General features: G+C 42.2%; 1 long non-coding RNA gene across 4 annotated transcripts; it reads left to right on the forward strand.

Annotated features, from left to right (window-relative positions):
* Window positions 1–1892: 1892 nt before the first annotated feature.
* Window positions 1893–18429, forward strand: LOC309634724. Of its 4 annotated transcripts, none has more exons than XR_014248371.1 (4): window positions 1893–2776; window positions 7232–7273; window positions 7496–7727; window positions 9031–18429. It is a non-coding gene; the product is annotated as an uncharacterized lncRNA (long non-coding RNA). The 4 variants fall into 4 exon arrangements; XR_014248374.1 differs by lacking the exon at window positions 9031–18429 and having other exon boundaries at window positions 1893–2543; window positions 2651–2776; window positions 7496–8520; XR_014248372.1 differs by lacking the exon at window positions 9031–18429 and having other exon boundaries at window positions 7496–8520.
* Window positions 18430–20694: the final 2265 nt, after the last annotated feature.

Consider the following 20694-nt stretch of genomic DNA (forward strand, 5'->3'; position numbering starts at 1 on the left):
TCTTTTAGGCACTAGCTGCCCTGGACTCCTTGCTTGGCACCTGCGCCTGCGATAAGTGCTGCGCTTTCCTTCACCACAATCCGGTGTCAGTAGATTGGCTTTACTGTGTGCAGGCCAGGGGACCCCAGTTTGGTTCAGTAACAGTTTGCATTAATTACTTTGCCTTCGCCAGTACCATGGGGGGTGGTGAAGTTCAGATCTTTAGTTCCCTTCCAACTCGAAGAGCATCTATTCCACTCTGCAATAAAAAGCCCACCTTGTTTATCTCTCTGTGGATATCTAGGATGAGTCATATACAGACATCATAAATTCCACTCCAGGACATTAAGGTGATGTGCTATGAAGACTTTGAATCACGAGTAACTGTAACGTCTCCCGATGTGGTAGGTGTGACAGATGAACAAGCGGTGCTAGTTTGGGTGAAAAATGAACAAGCCTTGTTACCTGTGCTCCATTTTGGCAGTGATTTGAGCTTTTCTTTCAGGCATGAAGAGGCGAGGGCTGTAAAAATGTTTCTTTTAAGGCTTGTTAAGATTGGAATGTCACATTTCAACATCTGTATGATTTATTTAAGAAATAAGAGTGAGACGAGCCAGTGTGTATGGCTGAGGATGAATTTGAACATGTCAAAAGACACATCACTTCTGAAAGTCAGATGCAGAAAGCAGGTTGATACAGTGTGTTGGGGGTCTGTGATGTGTGCTGCCAATGTTTTGTCTGCACACACATGTTTACACACACACACTCAAGACCTTGGAATCAGTCCTTGCCAATGCCTGGGGATGTACTTCGGCACTACCTTTGTATGCAGGGAAATGTCCTTGTAATTAGTCTTATGAGACACTGGGAAATATTTCAGCAAAAGATAAAACTCTAGGGCTTTCCCGGTGGCGCAGTGAGAATCTGCCTGCTAATGCAGGGGACACGGGTTCGAGCCCTGGTCTGGGAAGATCCCACATGGCGCGGAGCAACTAGGCCCGTGAGCCACAACTGCTGAGCCTGCGCGTCTGGAGCCTGTGCTCCGCAACAAGAGAGGCCGCGATAGTGAGAGGCCCGCGCACCGCGATGAAGAGTGGCCCCCGCTCACCGCAACTAGAGAAAGCCCTCGCACAGAAACGAAGACTCAACACAGCCAAAAATAAATAAATAAATAATTCCCATTTAAAAAAAAAACAAAAAAAGATAAAACTCTAAACAGAACATATTATTCCTCCGAAAAACATGTGTCCTTTAACAAGCTTAAGTGCTTCTTCCCGTGCTACCCTGGGATGAGAACTCTCTCAATCAGAAAGGCTTTTATCTGCGGTTTGTAGGAGGCCAACTCTGCCATGGTTCCCGCATGCCAGGTCCTCACACAGGCCTCGGAGGCAAGGCCCAGCCGCAGCCTGACTTGTCTTGGTGAACGTCTGTCATCCTCTTAGGAACTCAGCAAGAGAGGCAGTTTTGAGAGGAAATGTCACCAAGCTGTTTTCCATCCACTGCCCTACCTGTGGGAGATGCCACAGGCAGTTTCTCATCTGTTCCCCTGGTTCCCGGGAGGCACGGGACTTTTCACCCGTCCCCTGTCTTCAGAAACAGATGCAGACTCTAAAACTGCTTGGCTGTGGTCCTCAGGAACAGAATGTCCCACTGCTCGTGTCACCATCATCGCTGGGCCCTTTCGGTTTGGTGTAGTCCTGTGGGACTGGGACACAGGTAGCTGACACACGCTGATCTTAGACTGTCTAAGTCCACCTGGGCTCGATGTCTCCTTCAAAGTGTGGCAAGCCAACCTCATCATATTCTAAGTGGCCACCATACTGCTGCTTGACCGCTTGGTAGAAAACCTGATCAACAGGTTTTCTGATCCCTCAGGAGATAAGCTATGAGAACTTAATCTGATCAACAGAGAGGGAGGATGTTTATTTTCCTCACATGCTAAGAAGTCTAGACATAGGCAACTGCTATGTTCAGTCAGCAACATGATGTCAGGGCTGATGTCCCTGCAAAAGTTCTGCAAGTTTCTTGGTCACAAGATGGCTGCTGCAGTGGCAGGCATCACGTCTGCATTCAAGGCAGGATGAAGCAGTGAAGGCAGGCACCAGCTATCTTGTCTTTTTTTCTTTTTAGGAAGCAATAGCTTTCCCAGAAACCTGCCAGCAGACTTCCCCTTGTGCATTATTGGCCCTAACAGGGTCACACCACCCTGAACTTCAATGGAGGCCAGAGATCCAGTTTTGAAAGAGAGGAACTAGATTGGCGTGATTGGCCTAGACTAGACCAGACTAGTCAGAGCATACTGCTGAGCGGGTCTCCTTGCCTCTCTGAACCAGAAAGGAGATCCATTGGTGAGACAGAGGGCAGAATAGGTTGGGTAGGCAACAACCGTGTTGCCACTTGAACCAACGTGGTGAGTCCCAGCTTTCCCTACTCCTGAAGACCAGTCAGCATCTGAGTCCACTCTCTCTCCCTGCCTGTGATTCAGCTTTAGCTCATACTTGAAATGGCCAGTGAAGAGGTAATTGGGGGGCCTTGTGAAGACAATTTCCAGTTCTGCAGAAACTGTGAGACTCATCTAAAAGAAAAAGCTATTAGAGTTGCCATGATCAAAGACTATAGACCCACCAGCCCTAAATGCCTTTTCAGGCCTTTTTTCTTTTCTTCATTCTAGAGCTGAAATACCAGAGTTGACATCAAATGGTTAGAAGAGAGTGACATTAGGTGGACATCGAGAGTCTGAAGCCACCACAAGCTTACTCACCTTTGCAGAATTCTAAACATAGTAAGTTTCCTTCAGGTAAGAGTACTATATCCCTTCTTATTTAGTTAAGAGATAGTTGGGATTATTACCTGTGTTTTGGCAAATTGATACAAGAAAAATCAAACTATCTTGTCTGGAGGGGAGAGAGTTGTTCAAATGCTACCAATGGACCTAATCCCTCAGGAGATAAGCTATGAGAACTTAACCTACCCTTCCTTCCCTTTCATTTGTCAAACTCCTACACATCCCTCAAGACCCTGCTTAAAAATAACTTTCTTTATGAAATCTTTCACAAATTTATCAAAGTTAGTCAAACCATCTGTAATTTTATAGCCCCTTTTCATATTTCTCTTGTCACCCTTACCACTGGCACCCTGGAATAATTTACTTATCCAACCATCTCACCCACCAGATTAGGAACATTCCCGGGGGAGCAGTTTTGTCCCAAACATTTAGCACAAGGTGGGAAGCACAGCAGTAAGCTCTCAACATATTTTTATTGAATAAATCTATTTAAACGTTGAATAATTATTAACTTATAACATAAAAACCGTACCTTTTTTTTAATTGAAGTGTAGCTGCTGTACAATATTATATAAGTTACAGGTGTACGATATAGTGATTCACAAGTTTTAAAGGTTATACTTCATTTATAGTTATTATAAAATACTGGCTATATTCCCAGTGTTGTACTATATATCCTTGTAGCTTATTTTATACATAACAGTTTGTACCTCTTAATCCCTTACCCCTATGTTGCCCCACTTCCCTCTCCCCACTGGTAACCACAAGTTTTTTCTCTATAACTGTGAGTCTGCTTCTTTTTGTTATATTCATTAGTGCGTTGTATATGTTAGATTCCACATATAAGTGAAATCATACAGTATTTATCTTTGATAAAGTCCTATACCTTAATTCAAGCACAGAAAAATTAAAAATGCACTCACAATATCAAAATAAAAAGCAAATGCAAAACAAGAAAAATATTTGCAACTCCTATCATGTAAAAATGGTTTCTTCTTCTAATGTATATAAACTTCTAGAAATTGAGATTAAAAAAGATCAACAAGCCAAAAGATAAACAGGCAAGGACATAGACAAATCACATAAAAAGAAGTATAAGTGGCCCTTAAGCCAATGAACACATGCTCAAACTTACCCATAATTTTTAAAATGCTAATTAAAACTATGCTGAGATGCTGTTCTCACTTATCATATTGGTAAAAATCCAAAAGTTCAACAACATACCCTGTGAGTGAGACCGTTGGGAAACGAGCAATCTCAGGGTTTCTGGGGGCAGCGCAAATGGTACCATCTTGGGAGGAGACTGTGTGGCGATATCTATGCAATACGTATCTCAAATACTGTCCTCTTTAAACCAATTCTCCTCCTTCTGGAAACTCATCTTACAGAAGTCTCTGCACAGTTACAAAAGGATACACACAAGGCACGTATGGTGGAATTGACTAATAGTGTAGAAGCAAGCCACTTCTGTAGGTGGAGGGAGGATGGTTAAATAAACTAGGGTAGGTTCTCACAATGGAATACTATCCAGCTGAACGTGAAGGAGGTTGCCTTCTCTGTCGTGCTCTGGGAAGGTCTCAGGACAGATGGTTCAGTCGAAAAGCAAAGTTCAGCGTAGGGACCACAATTTGATGCCTTTTGTTTCACGAAGGGGAGGATAAGATTTTGCCTTTGTTTTTGTTTGTAACTGCAGAAAATACTGGATGTGTGTACTGCAAGGGAGAGAGGAGATGGCAGAACAGGGCGGATGGCGTGGAAGCAACACTTCTCACTGTGTACCATTTTTGCTTTTAAAACCTGTGAATTATGACTTATTCCAGAAATTAAATTTTTAAAATCCTACATCTTGCCCGTAGGTTTTAGAGCCAGATTGTGTGTCTTTGTATCTCTGCTGCACCTTTTACTACCTCAGTGAATCTGGGCAGGTTTCTCAACCTCTCTGAAGAAGAATTTGATGAGTTGAAATATGCAAATAAACCAAGCCTGAAGCAGAGTAAGTTCTGTGCAAGTTTGGGCTGTTGTTAGTACTTCATTTACTAATAAAAATTTAAAGAGCTCTTAGTAACCCTTTAGTGATGCGGTTTTGGGAATCTTTTCAATATTCTTGTGTGATAGGGAGAAGCTGTTTCTGTTTGCAAAGAAAATAAAATTAACGCCAAGAGAAACAAGGTGATTAATTCAAGATAGCACTGAGTGCAGTACAAGTGCAGGAGCTGACAGCCGGGCACTGTATGCCACACATATGGGCACAGCTACGAGTCAAGTGCATAGATTCCTGTTCCTCTTTAGCACATCAAAAAGAGAATATAGTCAATCTGATTTGGAGGTATTACAAATATGCAAACTGTTTCAAAATGTGCAAGACAGCTGCCAAACACAGCCCCTGCAAGTAACTGCTCCAAATCTTGACGAAATCAATCATCTGAAATCTTCCTCCTAATTTTCTAGTGGCCCAGAGAAGGGGCGGTCACCATCAGGCTGGGAGTTTCTAGGGAGGAGCTTGAAATAAACATGGGCCACAGATACCCCTGCGGGGCTTTGCGTGTACAGTCCTGAACATGCCCACTCAACGATTGTTTATTTTTTTTAAAATAAAGAATTACTGGTGCAGAAATAATATCATTAGCAGGGCACTGTCTGTACATTCACCTACCCCTTTTAGAGGGCTTAGTTTGCCTTTTTTCTGTGGAAAATGAATACGTGCGTGACATTTTGAGATTTGGATTATTTATCACGGGGTAGGGCCAATTCAAAACAGCACAAAGAAACAGCTTAGGTGTTTTTCTTTCGAATAAAACAACAACAACAACAAAACCCCCCAAGCCTAATAAATACATTGTGAAGAAATTGTGCCCCCTGCTGATTTAATTTGGTATTAACGTCATCAGCTTAAATTTTTGGGAAAAATCCTCAGCGTCCAGGACTGCAGGAAGGTGCTGCGAATTCAAGGTCATTTAAATATCCTCTCAGACACAGCCTCTCCCAGCAATTAGGAACTCTGCTTGATATTGACCTTGGGAAAAAGGAAGCAAAGAAGAAATGCTGCCTTTTGTGACTCTTATAAAGTTATTTGTCCTAAGAACCTTCTCGGCATTCCATGTACCTTTGTCGACTCTGAAGAGGAAACACGAGCAAGACGAAAAGCTTGCGGAGACATGCTGGCTGATGGTCAGCACAAGCCCTCGTGTTTACTTTCAACTTTATTAGGACACAAAGGACATTAGAACTCTGTTCCAGCTACCCGGAGAAATGAAAATGCTCCTTGAGATTGATTGAGATTATTCAGTCTGAGAAGACTATTACCGCCAGTGACCAGTAATCATGGCCATGCATTCGGGCCTCAGAAGTCACTGTTAACTTGCCATGAGCCACCGATTCAGATCCTAAATGCTAAATCCTCCAAAAGGGCTCCAGCCCTGGACAAAATGAGCAACTGGAAATGTAGCAGTTGTAACACTGGTCCCCCCCTCTTCTTGGGGTCCTCATTTTTGTCTTGACGCCTCTCAATCCTGGCTTTTAAATCTATACCTTTTTCTGGTCTGGTACTGATTTCCCACGGGTTGCCAAGCACTCTTTCGGGAAGTCCATTGACAAAGCTTATATTCTTTTCCTCTGCTCTGGACTAAATATTTGTGTTCTCCCCAGCTCCATACGTTGAAGGCCTAACCCCAACAGGATGGTATTTGGAAATGGGTCTTTGGGAGGTGATTAGGTTTTGATAAGGTCATGAGGTGGGAGCCCCCATGATGGGCTTGGCAACTTTATAAGGGGACGTAGAGAACAGGGCTCTTTCTCCTCCATGTGAGGACACAATAAGAAGGTGGCCATTGCAAACTGGGAAGAGAGCCCTCACCAAGAACCCACCCCTGCTGACACCCTGATCTCTGACTTCCAACCTCCAGAACTGTGAGAAATACAGGTCTGTTGTTTAAGCCACTCAGTCTGTGGTATTTTGTTATGGCAGCCTGAGCTGAGACATTCTCCTAAAAAGATATTTACATCTTTTGGAGAAACGCTAAACATAGGAAGGACTTTACTGGTGCATTTGGCCTTGGAGAAGATAATGAAGGTGTTCCGGGGTAGAGAACCACTCCTCATGCTTCTCCTAGCCATGGCCACAGGCTGCATCTCTGCTTTTCTGCCAACAGCAGAGAGAACAAGGCCTTCTAGTCTAAAGGATGCAAAGCTTTGTTCTAGAGTCAAGTAACAGGAAGGTAGTAAAAACAGTCTTTTTTTCCACATCCCCTAGAAAGGCTTTCATTCTTCCCAGGCCCCTTTGATCTTTGGAGAGTGCTGCCAGATTTAGTAAAGAGAAATATGAGGCACCCTGTTAAATCTGAATTTTAGGTAAACAAGGAATGATTTAATATTCGTATTTGTTGTTTGTCTAAAATTCAGATTTAACTGGGGTCCTGTATTTTGTCTGGCCATCCTACCTTTAACTGTTTTCATGGTTTCTGTTTCCAGGGCATTCTAAACACACCGGAGTGACTCCTGAGCCGGGTCGGGGTAAGTGGGCCCTGGGCTCAGGTGACCACAGTGGTCCCTCAAACACTGCTGCTGTCCGGGGGCTGATCGCCCTCTAGTGGCCAACAGGGACATTAAACCCGCCGAGCGGGGAGCGGGTCTGGGGAAGGATCTCAGAGCCCACATCCTCACGGTGGTCCTCGAGGGCTGGGGAAGGGGCCTGCTGAGCTCATAGCTGGCTAAACTGAGTTCTATTTCCCCCAGGGCCTTTGCACAAGAAAGTCGCCCTATTCCCAGTAGCAGAAATGGAGATTCCCTTCTTTCAGTTAAAAGTACCCTGGAAGAGTATCCATCTGGAACAGCCTAAGCTAACGGTGATGATCTAACCTTGGACTGCACTCACTTCGTCACTGATGACTGTGGGATAGATGTTGTCATCTCCTGCTGGGGAGAAGTCCAAGCTCTTCTCCCCACTGACCCCAAGTGATTTGTCAAGGTGTGTTCTTTTAGACAGCAAGCTCCGGGAGACGCTTATCTGTAATGTGCTTGGCACTCAATAAATATGTTTAAATGAACTGACGTTGAAATCCACTAGCAGCTTTGAATTAAAAATAAAGAAACCCACTCTTACCCTCCGAGGATGACTGCTGTATCAGGAGAAGAGAAGGCAGAAGTGCTTACCCTCAGCGATGACTGTAGAATTAGGCCTTAGAATTTCAGTTCCACTCTTCACATAGTGACTTGATGGCTGGAGTCGGGCCAGCACTGAAGGATTGATAAATGTGAGATGGTTTCACAGGACATGGCTTGTAATGTTTCATGAAACACATGTAATGTCTAGGGTAGTGGAATTGAGCTAGAGCCTGGGTTCTAGAATCCAGAGGTGACTCCCCGATTATACCCTGAGTTCCTTGAAGGACAATTTCTTCAGTATAGTTGCCCCATGATTACTTGTTGAATGAATGAATGAATGAATGAACCTGTATCTATCACAACCTTCTCCACACCAAAGATTATCTGTCACAGAGCATGCTCACTGGCTTTAACGGGGTCAAGGCAAGGCAGGTATAGACTAGAATGACAGAAGTCTCGTGCTAGTAGCCCCGACCATCAGTGGCAGTACTAAGGGGTGACTGGGGACAAGGGTGACCTTTAGTCTCCATCAGTTTTCCTCAATCCACCCAAAGAGCACAGAATCCAAGCAAAAGCAATCATCTTGCTTTGAATTTTCAAGACAAATCCCCTAAAAGGGAAATCTGGTTAAAACAGTCATTACTATAGTCTGGCTCCAAAATATATATATATATATATATATATATATATATATATATATATATATATATATATATATATAAAACGGAATCACTGCTGTACAGCAGAAATTAACACAACATTGTAAATCAACTCTGCTTCAATTAAAAAATAAAATAAACAAAATAAAAAATAAAATTAAAAAATAGAACCAAAAAAGGATAGTTTCAAGTCCTTTGACTAAATATTCCTTTTCCTCTTACCAGCTTTTGCTTTTCCTCATTATTTACTTCTTGAGCCCTTCAATTCTATTCGTCCTTGGCTATTTGCACCATCATACTCTTTAAAAATTACTATCCTTCTTTAGTCATCACCCACAATACGTATACTTCATTATCTTATCTTGGTGTGAGAAACTCATCTAGTACACCGATACACTTCCCTCTGAAGATGGTATTATCACGTTAGCAATTTGTCTCTCTTGTAATTGAATAAGCTACCTAGAAAGTGATTCTTACATCTTCTTTTTCTTTCTTTCCTTATAAAAGCTCTGTCTATACTGCTGACATGTCATCTGCTTAAATATCCAAGATTAAATCTACTGGTTGCACAGGAGAGGAGTTGATATATAACAAAATGGCACTTCTCCTTCAGGAAACTCAAGATTGTGTAAGTATGCCTGACTCACACCTGCTGCAATGGCGTTGTGTAATTACAGAGGGGCAACAAAGGATGGTGATGATGACAGCCCAGCCCGAGCTGTGGCGACTGGTTCTCTAACTTCATAAGCCAAGAGGGAAATTATGACCTGGTGAAACAGGTCTCACAATCACTCCAGAAATTCCAAGGAGTGAGGTGATTTTTCATCTCCTGCTTGCAGTGAAGAGACTAGGTTGTTCGATGCTTTTCTTCTCTTGCTCCATTGTTTCTGTACTTGCCTTAGAAGACTCTTAACTATCATTTAATCCAATTTGTGTTCAACAAAGATTTCCTGGGACTTCTCTGGTGGCACAGTGATTAAGAATCCACCTGCCAATGCAGGGGACACAGGTTCAAGCCCTGGTCTGGGAAGATCCCACATGCCTCGGAGCAACTAAGCCCGTGCGCCACAACTACTGAGCCCAAGCACCGCAACTACCGAAGCCCACGCACCTAGAGCCCGTGTTCCGCAACAAGAAAAGCCACCACAATGAGAAGCCCGCGCACCGCAACAAAGACTCAACGCAGCCAAGGATAAAATAAATAAAATAAATTTATTTAAAAAAAAAAGACCCGAAGATTTCTTAAGCCCTTTGTACATGCTAGCCACTGACCTAGGAGCTGGGAATGGAGCCGTAAGTATCAGTAAGTGGACAGAGACACTAGTGTCTTCTGTTACCTTCTTCTATTCATTTAATCAAATTCATCTGTCTTTAAGGTATTTTGATAATGAGTCAGAGCATACAAGTATGGAGTTAAAGTATGGGCTCTGTTAAGACAGATTTGAGTATGAGACTCAAGTTCATCACTGCAACCTGTGTGTTCATGGATGTTGTTAAAACACAAAATTCAACTGAGTAAATGTAAAGATCTATTGGGCTTTTTTCAACAATTCATGAATCGGGCGGCATCCTATCTAGCAAAGAGAAAGGAGAGGGACAAAATGGAAGACTTTTCTGTGCAGAAAGAGGGGAAGACCAAGGAAAGAGCGGATCTTTTCAGGCAAGGTCACCTTACTTTAGGGGACAAAAGAGGTCTATCAGGTGGATTTTCTCACTAGTGCTGACCAGGAAATTCCAGACTGACTAGTGATTACATTCTTGGGGAAGGTTGAAACTTCAATTAGATTAGGTATTAAGTCTCAGTTTGGTAATGTAGGCTGAGGACAAGTGACTCTATTTGGGGCATGTTGTCTCTTTTTTAACAATTCCCCCTTTGATCAGACTCAGCTTAACTGAGAGCTGTGATCAAAATTTAAGGCATTAGCACTCAGCTACTGCTCTGAAGTTCTTAAAGTCTTTGTTGATCTTTTGTGTTGTATTCACAGGTCATGACTTTTTTTTGCTTAATTTCTGTGATAGTTACAGGCCATGACTTCAGGTTCACAATTTTTAAGTCGGGCATTCTTTTCATTCCTTTTCTGATATTCCAGTCTTAGGGAGATCATTTTCTTGGTGTTTATTGGCTGTGAACATGCACTTAAAGTGTGAGAATACAGCACATTAGGGAGACTACTACGACTGTTATAAGCAGGGTAATTCTCGATGTCTGGAGGGCTTTTTGGAGCCATGGTCCCCAAGATCCAAACCAATCAAAATCAAATAAGTCAAAGGAAGACCCTGTTGAAGGAGTCACCTTTTTAAACCAAGTGGCTTGCTCAGTGATCTTGAGTAACTGAGTTTCAAATTCCCGGGAAGAATAAATCCAAGTGCAGCAGGTGGTGCTGGCCAGGGAAGTAGGGCCCTACCAAAGGAAGAAAATCCTGAACTATAAATGCCTCCTGATAATTCCTGTTTGAATGTGTGGCTCAGGACTGAAAGGCTGACAAGCATGGATGCCAGTAAAATGTTAAGTGTCGGTAGACCACACACGCAGTTTTATTCTGGTTACCCTTGTTTTGTGTCCCTTTTTTTGTACAGAGTCTGGATGCAACATTCCCCAAGTTGGGATCATTAACCAGAGACAGGGAAATGGGTCAGGGGTCTCTAGCATCATAAACAGATAAGGATTTTTGATGACAATTCCAACAGTCTGAAAGGTTATCCCCTTTAGCAATGGCCTGGGAGATACAAATGATGGCATTTCCAGGCCAATTCCAGAGTAAAGGAAAGAAAGAGAAGAGAGAGTTTTAAGTTTAGTTAAAGTATGAGATCTTGATCCAGCATCTTCGGAGGAAGATGTCTGCCTCAATGTTGGCTACTTCTCTTCCTAGTCAATTTGATTTAGAGATCTCCAGCTGGTGTACAGGACCAGATATCAGGTGGAGACTTCTTCAGCTGTGTGATATATACCCTAGGCTCAAGTCCCCAAAGTTTGGCTGCCATCTGGGTAGTGTAGAGGACCTGGTATAGTACCTTCCAAAGGAGATTCAAGTGCTGTCTTTGTTCTTAGTGATTCCAAATCAGATGGATGGGAGAAAATTAGAAATGCTGGTTTGGAGAGTTATAGCAAGGTATTTGAGGAAACTAGAAGAATTCAAGACTCAGTCCAGTTACAGGTATATAACAAAACCTCAAAGACAATTGACAGGATTAAAATCTAATACAGACAAAAATGCAAACCTCATTTTTCTCTCTGCAATTACCTTATTTTTTTTAACAAAAGATAATCACAGTAAAACTAATTTGTTCGTATTAAAGTTGGTCTGATTATTTACATAAGTGCAATGAGAATAGTGAATAACCATATAAGCTCATATAAGTTTTTTTTTTTTTTTAAGACTACTTTGCTGGAACATTCTAAGCAAGGTACCAGGTCGATATTTCCGAGGGTTTCCTTAAAGCTGTCTGGTCATATCTAAGTCTGTATACGTCTCTCTCAAATATGAGATTTCAGGCAAAGCTGAAGAAAAGGAAGAGAGAAAACAAAAACAAACAAACAAAAACAAACAGACAGAGCCCTTTATGGTATAGTCAAGACCCATACCCCCGAGGTGGTGACCCACAAGCCAGAGAATAACTACAATTGCAGAGGTTCTCCCCAAGGAGCGAGGGGTCTGAGTCCCACATCAGGCTCCCCAGCCCAAAGGTCCTGTGCCAGGAAGATGAGCCCGCAGGGCATCTGGCTTTGAAGGCCAGTGGGGAGACCCAGAGGCCTATGGGAGATAGAGACTCCACTCCTAAAGGGCAAACGCTCTGGGATACAGGGCAGAAGCAGTGTTTAATAGGAGCCTGGCTCAAGTCTACCAGCTGATTTTGGAGAGTTTCCCAAGGAGGCAGGAGGCAACTAGAGCTCACCCTGGGGACATACACACTGGTGGACGCCATCTGGGGGAGCTTATTCTCCCGCGTGAACGCTGGTGCTGGCAAGTGCTGTTTTGGAATCCTCCCTCTAGCTTATTAGTACCAGAACCTGGCTCCACCCACCAGCCTGTTGGCACCAGTCCTGGGATGCCTCAGGTGAAGCAACTAGCTGGGTAGGGTCATTGGCCTACCCACCAGCAGGCCTGCTGCCTTAAGACCTGGGGAACTCATAGCCGCTCTGGCACATAGCCTTGCCCACCAGGGGGCCCAGGACCCAGCCCAACATACCAGCCCCAGGACCCCGGGGCCATGACCACACCCTCCATCAGGCAGATACCTTGGGCTGCAGCCCCACCCTCCAGCAGGCCAATACCAGCTCTGAGATGCCTTGGACTCCTCAGCCAGCAGCTCCAGGATCCAGCCCCACCTACCCACGGGCCAATGCCAGCTTTGGGACCCCTCCCAGGGCCCTGCAGCCAGAGACTTTTGCACCTGGTTCTGCCCACCAGTGAGCAGGCACTAGCCTTGAGACCCCCTGGACATCAGTTCTGCCCACCAGCAGGCCAATACCAACTCTGAGATATCTTGGTCCCTTCAATCAACTACCCTGGGATCCAGCCCCACTCACCAGTGGGCCAGTACCAGCATAAGACACCTCAGAACCCACAGCCACCCATGTCAGGAACCGACCCCCCTCATCAGCAGGTTGAAACTAGATTCGGGAACCCCGGCTCTGCAACCAACCACCCCAGAAACTGGCTCTGCCCAACCGTGAGCCAGCGCTAGCCCTGGGGGCCCCTGGGGTTCCTCAGTCAACCACCGGACTGGGGGAGAGCCACGCCTACCAGACTGCAGTCCCCATAGGGGGCACCCCTAGAGCACACAGCTCTGGGGACCCCAGGGGAGTGCACTGCTACAACGCCCTCAATACCAAAAAAAACAAACAACCCAATTAAAAAATGGGCAGAAGACATGAATAGACATTTTTCCAAAGAAGACATACACATGGCCAACAGGCACATGAAAAGATGCTCAACATCACTAATCATCAGAAAAATGCAAATCAAAACCACAATGAGATATCACCTCACACCTGTCAGAATGGCCGTCAGCAAAAAGTCTGTAACTGATAATGTTGGCGAGGGTGTGGAGAAACAGGAACCCTTGTGCACTGTTGGTGGGAATGTAAATTGGTGCGGCCACTGTGGAAAACAGTATGGAGGTTCCCCAAAAAACTAAAAGTAGAACTACCATATGATCCAGCAATTCCACGCCTGGGTATATATACAAAGAACGTGAAAACACTAATTTGAAAAGATACACGAACCCCAATGTTCATAGCAGCATTGTTTACAACAGCCAAGATATGGAAGCAACCTAAGTGTCCATCGACAGATGAATGACTAAAGAAGATGTGGTATATATATATACAATGGAATACTACTCAGCCATAAAAAAGAGAATTAAAAATTTGCCATTTGCAATACCATGGATGGACCTGGAGGGTATTATGCTTAGCAAAATAAGTCAGACAGAGAAAGACAGATACTGTGTGTTATCACTTACACGTGAAATCTAAAAAAATAAAACAAATATAACAAAACAGGGGAAAAAAAAGAGCTAATAAGAGGGATTTGCTGTACATGGCACTGAACATTATAAACTCGCAGTAATTAAATTAGCTTCCCTTTAACTCTCTTACACTGGATACCTGGTCAGACTCGACCTGGCCTAGTGACATTTTTCCTTCTTTTGATCTACATGCTCAATAGCAGCACTGAGCTCCTTACTGGGTACCTGATCCTCTTAATCAGAACTGGTTCCCCCTAAAAGATTTGAAAGGTAATCATGGAATGATGGGAAGGGAAAATAATAATGGAAATGGCCAAATTTGTGTATGCTGCAGTAAAGTCTCCCGGTCTTAGGGGTGCCTCTCTAAACACCTACTACTTGAAGTGTAGTTACTGACTGAAGCATCAACATCACCTGGAATCTTGTCAAACGTGCAAATTCCTGGGCCCTACCCAGACCTACTGAATCAACAGTCTCTGGAGGTAGAGCCCAGCATCTGTGTTCAACAATCTCTCCCTGTCATGGTTATACCTGGTAAAGTTTTAGAACTACTGCTCTGACCTATTCTCGCCTTTACAACTCAGCTTCGTCTAATACCTATCCAAGTTGGTTTTCCATTCATGGGGCCAATGTTTTCTTTATATAATCAACAGGTGTGTGGGGTTTGATTGTTAGGTGCAGGAATGGGAAAGGTGGAGATGGTGGTCATAGGAGATATGATTCCATATTCCTTCTAAGGGATAACATTTTATCCTTCCTGTCTCATATGAATGGAGTAAACAAACAATTTTAAACAGAATTTAAACCCAGCATTGAACCAGGTAACCAGGCAAAGGACAGAATCTCCGGCGATTATCTCCCAATTGCACCTAGCTTATGTGATCTTCCTTTCCTCTTCTCTTCCTCATTCTGGCATCTGAAGATTCCTATCATGAACGACATTGTATTATGGCTTAAATGTTTCTTCCACAGAGTGACAATTTTCTTGCATTAGATTCCCAAGTTCTGTGGAAGAGAAAACATTGTCCATGACACTGGGGACCACCTACCCATATGTTCTATAGGATGATAGCAGCCACGTGAGCCCAACTTCTCAGAAAGCAGATGCTATTAAAGTAGTCTTATGTGCAGGGGATAAATTAGGAGCTTGGAATGAACATATACACACTACTATATATAAAATAGATAACCAACAAAGACCTACTGTAAAGCACAGGGAATTATACTCAATATCTTGTAATAACCCATCATGGAAAAGAATCTTAAAAAGAATATATATATATGTACATATATATATATAACTGAATCACTTTGCTGTACACCTGAAACTAACACAACATAGTAAATCAACTATACTGCAATAAAATTTTAAAAAATAGTCTTGTGTTATGTTTCCTACAGTACTACAACCTTTAAAAATGCCCATCTCAAGACTGCAAAATACACACCATCTCTTCTTTTAAACTATGGAGAGAACATGAGTCATTCAGGGCAGGAGTGTAGATCCTAACACTTCCCTTCAAATGGGATAGACCCATCTTTTTTCAGGAATGAAGCGTAGTTGCTACTCAATCTGTGACAAAACAATTCAGGTAGGATTCCTAATATTTTCATGAGGAGTAGCCAGGCTTTAGGAAATCTGACATTGCTAAAGTGATGTAGTAATTTTGCTAGAGGCTTAGAATAATTATTTCGAACAGGTCAGTGGAATTTAATTTGTCTTTTGGGTGGAGTCCAGCAGAAACAGGCTAAGTATTTACACAAACCAGAAAATAGTTGGTGTGCTTCTCAGTGTGTTATAAATACTCAAGGATCAATGAGACTTTAGGAATGACTCAGGGACGATGCAGATAATTTTGTCCCCTTAAAAATCATTGCTCACAATAGATAAAAGATGCCATTTACCTTTAATTTTTGAACTATTTCTTTGTGTGCCGTGAGATTATTATCTCTTATCATATTAATAATCTTAACATGATTATTAAGCCAAATTTCGGTCCTCTTACTCTTACTTTTCATAATTTTTTTCCATTTAAGACTAATGTCCATAAAAACTCTCTCACTTGTCATTAGAGCACACGTTGTACTAGGTAAAAGCTAATAATTAGGCTGATGAGTCACGTATAGCAATAAGGAATTGGGTGGAGCTTAGCAAAAGTTTTAATTTCATGAGAATGAAGACATTTAGAGAAGGAATTTAGTTTATTACCAAAAAAATCCTTTTTTCAGGTGCTTTTCTTTAGTTTCTAAAGTAAATTGTTATACAACGGCCATATCGTTTTAATGTAAATATCGTTTTCAAAGATAATTTACTCATAAACATAAATCACTAATTCTTACATCATGGTTTCCCTGTTTTCACCTTTGCCTCTCTGTTAAGCCAGTGTCTATGTACCACAGGCAAAACCAACCAGAACTGAAAAACCTGGTCAGTCGAAGTCATTGTAATTTGTCCGTGTGGCCACGCCTCATAATGGGAGCCTGGAAACGCCAGTTTTGCTAGTGCCGGGTGAAATTATCCACACCTCAGACACAAGACCTCTCAGTCTCCCATCTCTTCTCCCTCCCTGTGCACCTTTCATTTTTCCTCTTTCATTAAGGACATGAATCTGTCTCTCCTTTTCTAGAAGGACCTGTCCTGATTCTACCCTGAATCTGATATCTCCGAGATCATAATTAGAGGAAGAGGAAGAGACCAGCAATGTAGGGGTAGGGAGGGGGAGGTACAAAATATTGGGTGTAAGATAGACTACAAGGAGGTATTGTACAACCCAGGGAATAGAGTCAGTATTTTGTAATAACTGTAAGTGGAGTGTAACCTTTAAAAATTGTATAAAAAAAGAAAAAAAAAGACAGAGCCCAGGACCTAGATCCGTCTCAGCAGACCTGAGTCCTGCCCCATCTCTGCCACTGTTTACCGGCCTGAGGTAGGGCCTCAGGTGTGCGCAAGCCGGCCTCACTTTCCCCACCATCAGAATGAGAGGGCTGGCCTGGATTATAGCCAAAATGCTGTGACTCTGATTCTTTAGTTGTTCATTTTCACTCTGTCCCCAGCTCACTTCTGCAATGGGTACTTTACAGTTTACAAATGTCTTTTGCCCTTTTCCATTTAAAAACATTTTTTCCCCACACTCTTGCTCTCATTAGATCTCTGAGGGACAGGCAAGGCAGATTTTAATAACTTCATTTTAGGGCTGAAGAAACTGAGGCCAGTAGAGGATTTCTGACTTGCACGTTGGTTCACAGCTTCTAAAGGGTGAAGCCAGGGCCAAGAGTCATGTCTTTAATAAAGAGGTCCTATTTCAGGCAGCTACATTTTATGGTCCTACTCCCATTTCCAATAGCTGAAAACACAAACTCCAAATTGTTTGTTTTTTGTTTCTGAAATATCTTCCTTTGTTCTGATGCTTCAGAACATTTAAAAAAAAAAAACAAAAAATCTCAAGGGGTAGATTCAAAAATAATGAATGTACATGTGTTTAACAAGAATTGTTATAGTAATTGATAGGCAGGGCCAGAACTAGGGGAAGGCAAGTGAGGTCTTTGCTTCAGGCACAAAATTTAAGAGGATACAAAAAAAAAAAAAAGTAATCAAAATTAACATTTTAATGCAACATTTTAAAAAAATCAGAATTAGTGCAAAAAATACCTGATGAACAAAATATCAAAATTTTAAATAAATTTGAGATCAGTAGAGAAAAAAGATAAAAATTATTTGACGAATTACATGAATTACATTCTTCAACCTGTTAAGAAATGGCTACTGCACCAAATCTGTACTCTCAGCTTCCAGACTTCTGATTTTGTAAGAAAAAAAATAAAGCTATTAAACTATTAATTCTGTTTTTTCTTACTTGCAGCCAAACATGGTCCTTCCTGAATCAGTAGTTTTGAGTTTCACTGGCTGAACATACCAATTCCCTAGGATAGCATCTTATACCAAGGAAATGCACAATAAATGTTTATTGATCTGAAAGAAATTTTCATTTAATTGAGAATATTTATAAAATAAAATGCTGATAACTTATGTGGATAATTTGAAATTGCTGGCATAAACAGAGTAATGAGGCAATGTTGAGAAGGCCATAATAGGTATTCAATCAATAGAAGTAATAATAGTAGTTAATATTTAATAGTAGTTAATAATAGTAGCAATAATAATCATTATGTTTCAGGGACTGTTGATTTTATTTCCAAGATCTGAAGCTTTCTGAAAATGGGACATCTATTTTTCTTTTGGTTCATGGATGTGGTGCAAGCTCTCAGTTTATTCCTGGGCTGAATTGTATATTAATGACTTTAGCCATTATTAGACAAATCACAGCAGCCATTTTTAAACAGTTGCTTTTGCCAAACCCTAAGGCTTCAAACATCTTTTCAAAGTAAGATGCCGTGGAGCAAATAAGCCCGTGCGCCACAACTACTGAGCCTGCAATCTAGAGCCCGTGCGCCACAACTACTGAGCCTGCAATCTAGAGCCCGCGAGCCACAACTACTGAGCCTGCGCTCTAGAGCCCGCGAGCCACAACTACTGAGCCTGCAATCTAGAGCCCACGAGCCACAACTACTGAGCCTGCAATCTAGAGCCCGCGAGCCACAACTACTGAGCCTGCAATCTAGAGCCCACGAGCCACAACTACTGAGCCTGCAATCTAGAGCCCGCGAGCCACAACTACTGAGCCTGCAATCTAGAGCCCACGAGCCACAACTACTGAGCCTGCAATCTAGAGCCCGCGAGCCACAACTACTGAGCCTGCGTGCCACAACTACTGAAGCCCACGTGCCTAGAGCCCATGCTCTGCAACAAGAGAAGCCACCGCAGTGAGAAGCCCACGCACCGCAACGAAGAGTAGCCCCTGCTCACCACAACTAGAGAAAGCCCGCGCAAAGCAACGAAGACCCAATGCGGCCAAAAATAAATAAATTAATTAATAAAACAACAACAACAACAACAAAAAACAAAGACAAGTAAGGTACAGTCTCAGCCCTCAAAGAACTTGCAATCTTATAAGAGGCTTATTACCCAGTGAGGTGTTTATTTCCCATTGGTCTATTTCCTGCCTGCCTTACTGCCCCTTATACCCAGACCTTGACCTGCTCTAAGCTGTTAGACCTGCCAGCGATGGTTTAAACCTCTGTGGGTTCCTGTTTCCATCGTGGTGGAGTTGTTAGCTGTGGAACAGGCACCTCCGTTTCCCAGATAAATGCTGCTGATTTTCTTGGTGGTTAAGTTTCAAATACAACTTTTAATTTCAGATGAACTTTAAATTCAATAGGCCCTGGTATTAGGCCTGAAGTTTAATATCTATGTATGACATTGTTTCAGCTAGAGGGCCAAATAAATGAATGACCAACAAATTTTTGAAACACAACCCAACAATAACTAGGAGACTACTGATACAGATGTTTAGTGCATTGTGTAATATCACTACGCCCAAGGAGCATTCTCACAGTATCAATTTAAACTCGTAGCAATGAATCCAAACTTGCTTAGCAAGGCAAACTCTGTCGTCGTCCTTCATGGATAGTAAACACCTAGTTAGTTACTCTTGCATAAATTAATAATTACAGCATGACTTGGTTCAACTTGGTCTCAACTAGGTCTTATTTTTAACATGTTTGAATTTTTCCTTAATGTTCTTGAGCATTTATTATGTACTCTCTTGTAGTGGTATGTTGGCATTTGGCCATTTTACCACAACTATGTGTTAAAGGAACTAATGAAAATTTAGTGCACTCTCCAGCACCATATCAGCAATCTTATTTCTGCAACATTAACTCTAGAAATGTGTAACTCATAGTAAAAACCCACTGTGCTTGTTTTAAATATTCTTTTCTATTGTACCGTGTTCTTATATTAAACCACTACTGTGTTCTTATGTTAAAAGAATATTTGTTTTAAATATTCTTTTCAATTGTACCGTGTTCTTATATTAAATGTTTCATATCATTTCCAGTAGATATGAAACTAGCTGGCAAATTACCTAGTTCTTTGAGCTTATTATTTTATCTACCTCTTTCACATATACTGATGTCTTTTGGTGTTAAAGATGACAGTTACAGACTAGGAAAGAGGAAACATGAGTTCTAGTGCAGGCTCTAGCTGGCTGTAAGAACTTGCTCAGAGTTTTCTAGTTTGTATCCTGATTATTTTTTTATACATAATCAAAATAAGGTGATTTTAAATTAAACATCCTCCCAGATTCATGTTTCCATGAGCATATGTTTCAGTCAATGAATTCGTCAATTGGTTTATGGAGAAGTGGTATGTTCCATTTACATTGTATCAAGAGTTTCTAGGAGAGGCAGATCAAGATGGCAGCACAGGAAGACCCTGAACTCACCTTCTCCCACAGACACAACAAATCTGCAGCTACATATGGAAGAATTTCCTCTGAAGAAGACCTGAAAACTAGATGAACAGCACCTCCATGACAAAGGATGAAAGGGCCACAGCTAGACTGGTAGGATAAGAGGGGACACACTCTCTCCAGAAACCTCACCCAGGCAAGGTGACCCACAATTAAAAGGAATCTCAAAAATATGGAACTTTTCCCTGAGGAGTGAGGGGTTTGTGCCCCACATCAGGCACCCCAACCCTTGGTTAGCTCACCGGAAAGACAAGCCCCCAAAATGCCTGGCTTTGAAAACCAATGGGATTACTTTCAGAAGAACCACAGAGCTGTAAGGAATGGAAAA

This window comes from Balaenoptera borealis, assembly GCF_965194805.1.
Source record: "Balaenoptera borealis genome assembly, chromosome: 9".
Taxonomy (NCBI): domain Eukaryota; kingdom Metazoa; phylum Chordata; class Mammalia; order Artiodactyla; family Balaenopteridae; genus Balaenoptera; species Balaenoptera borealis.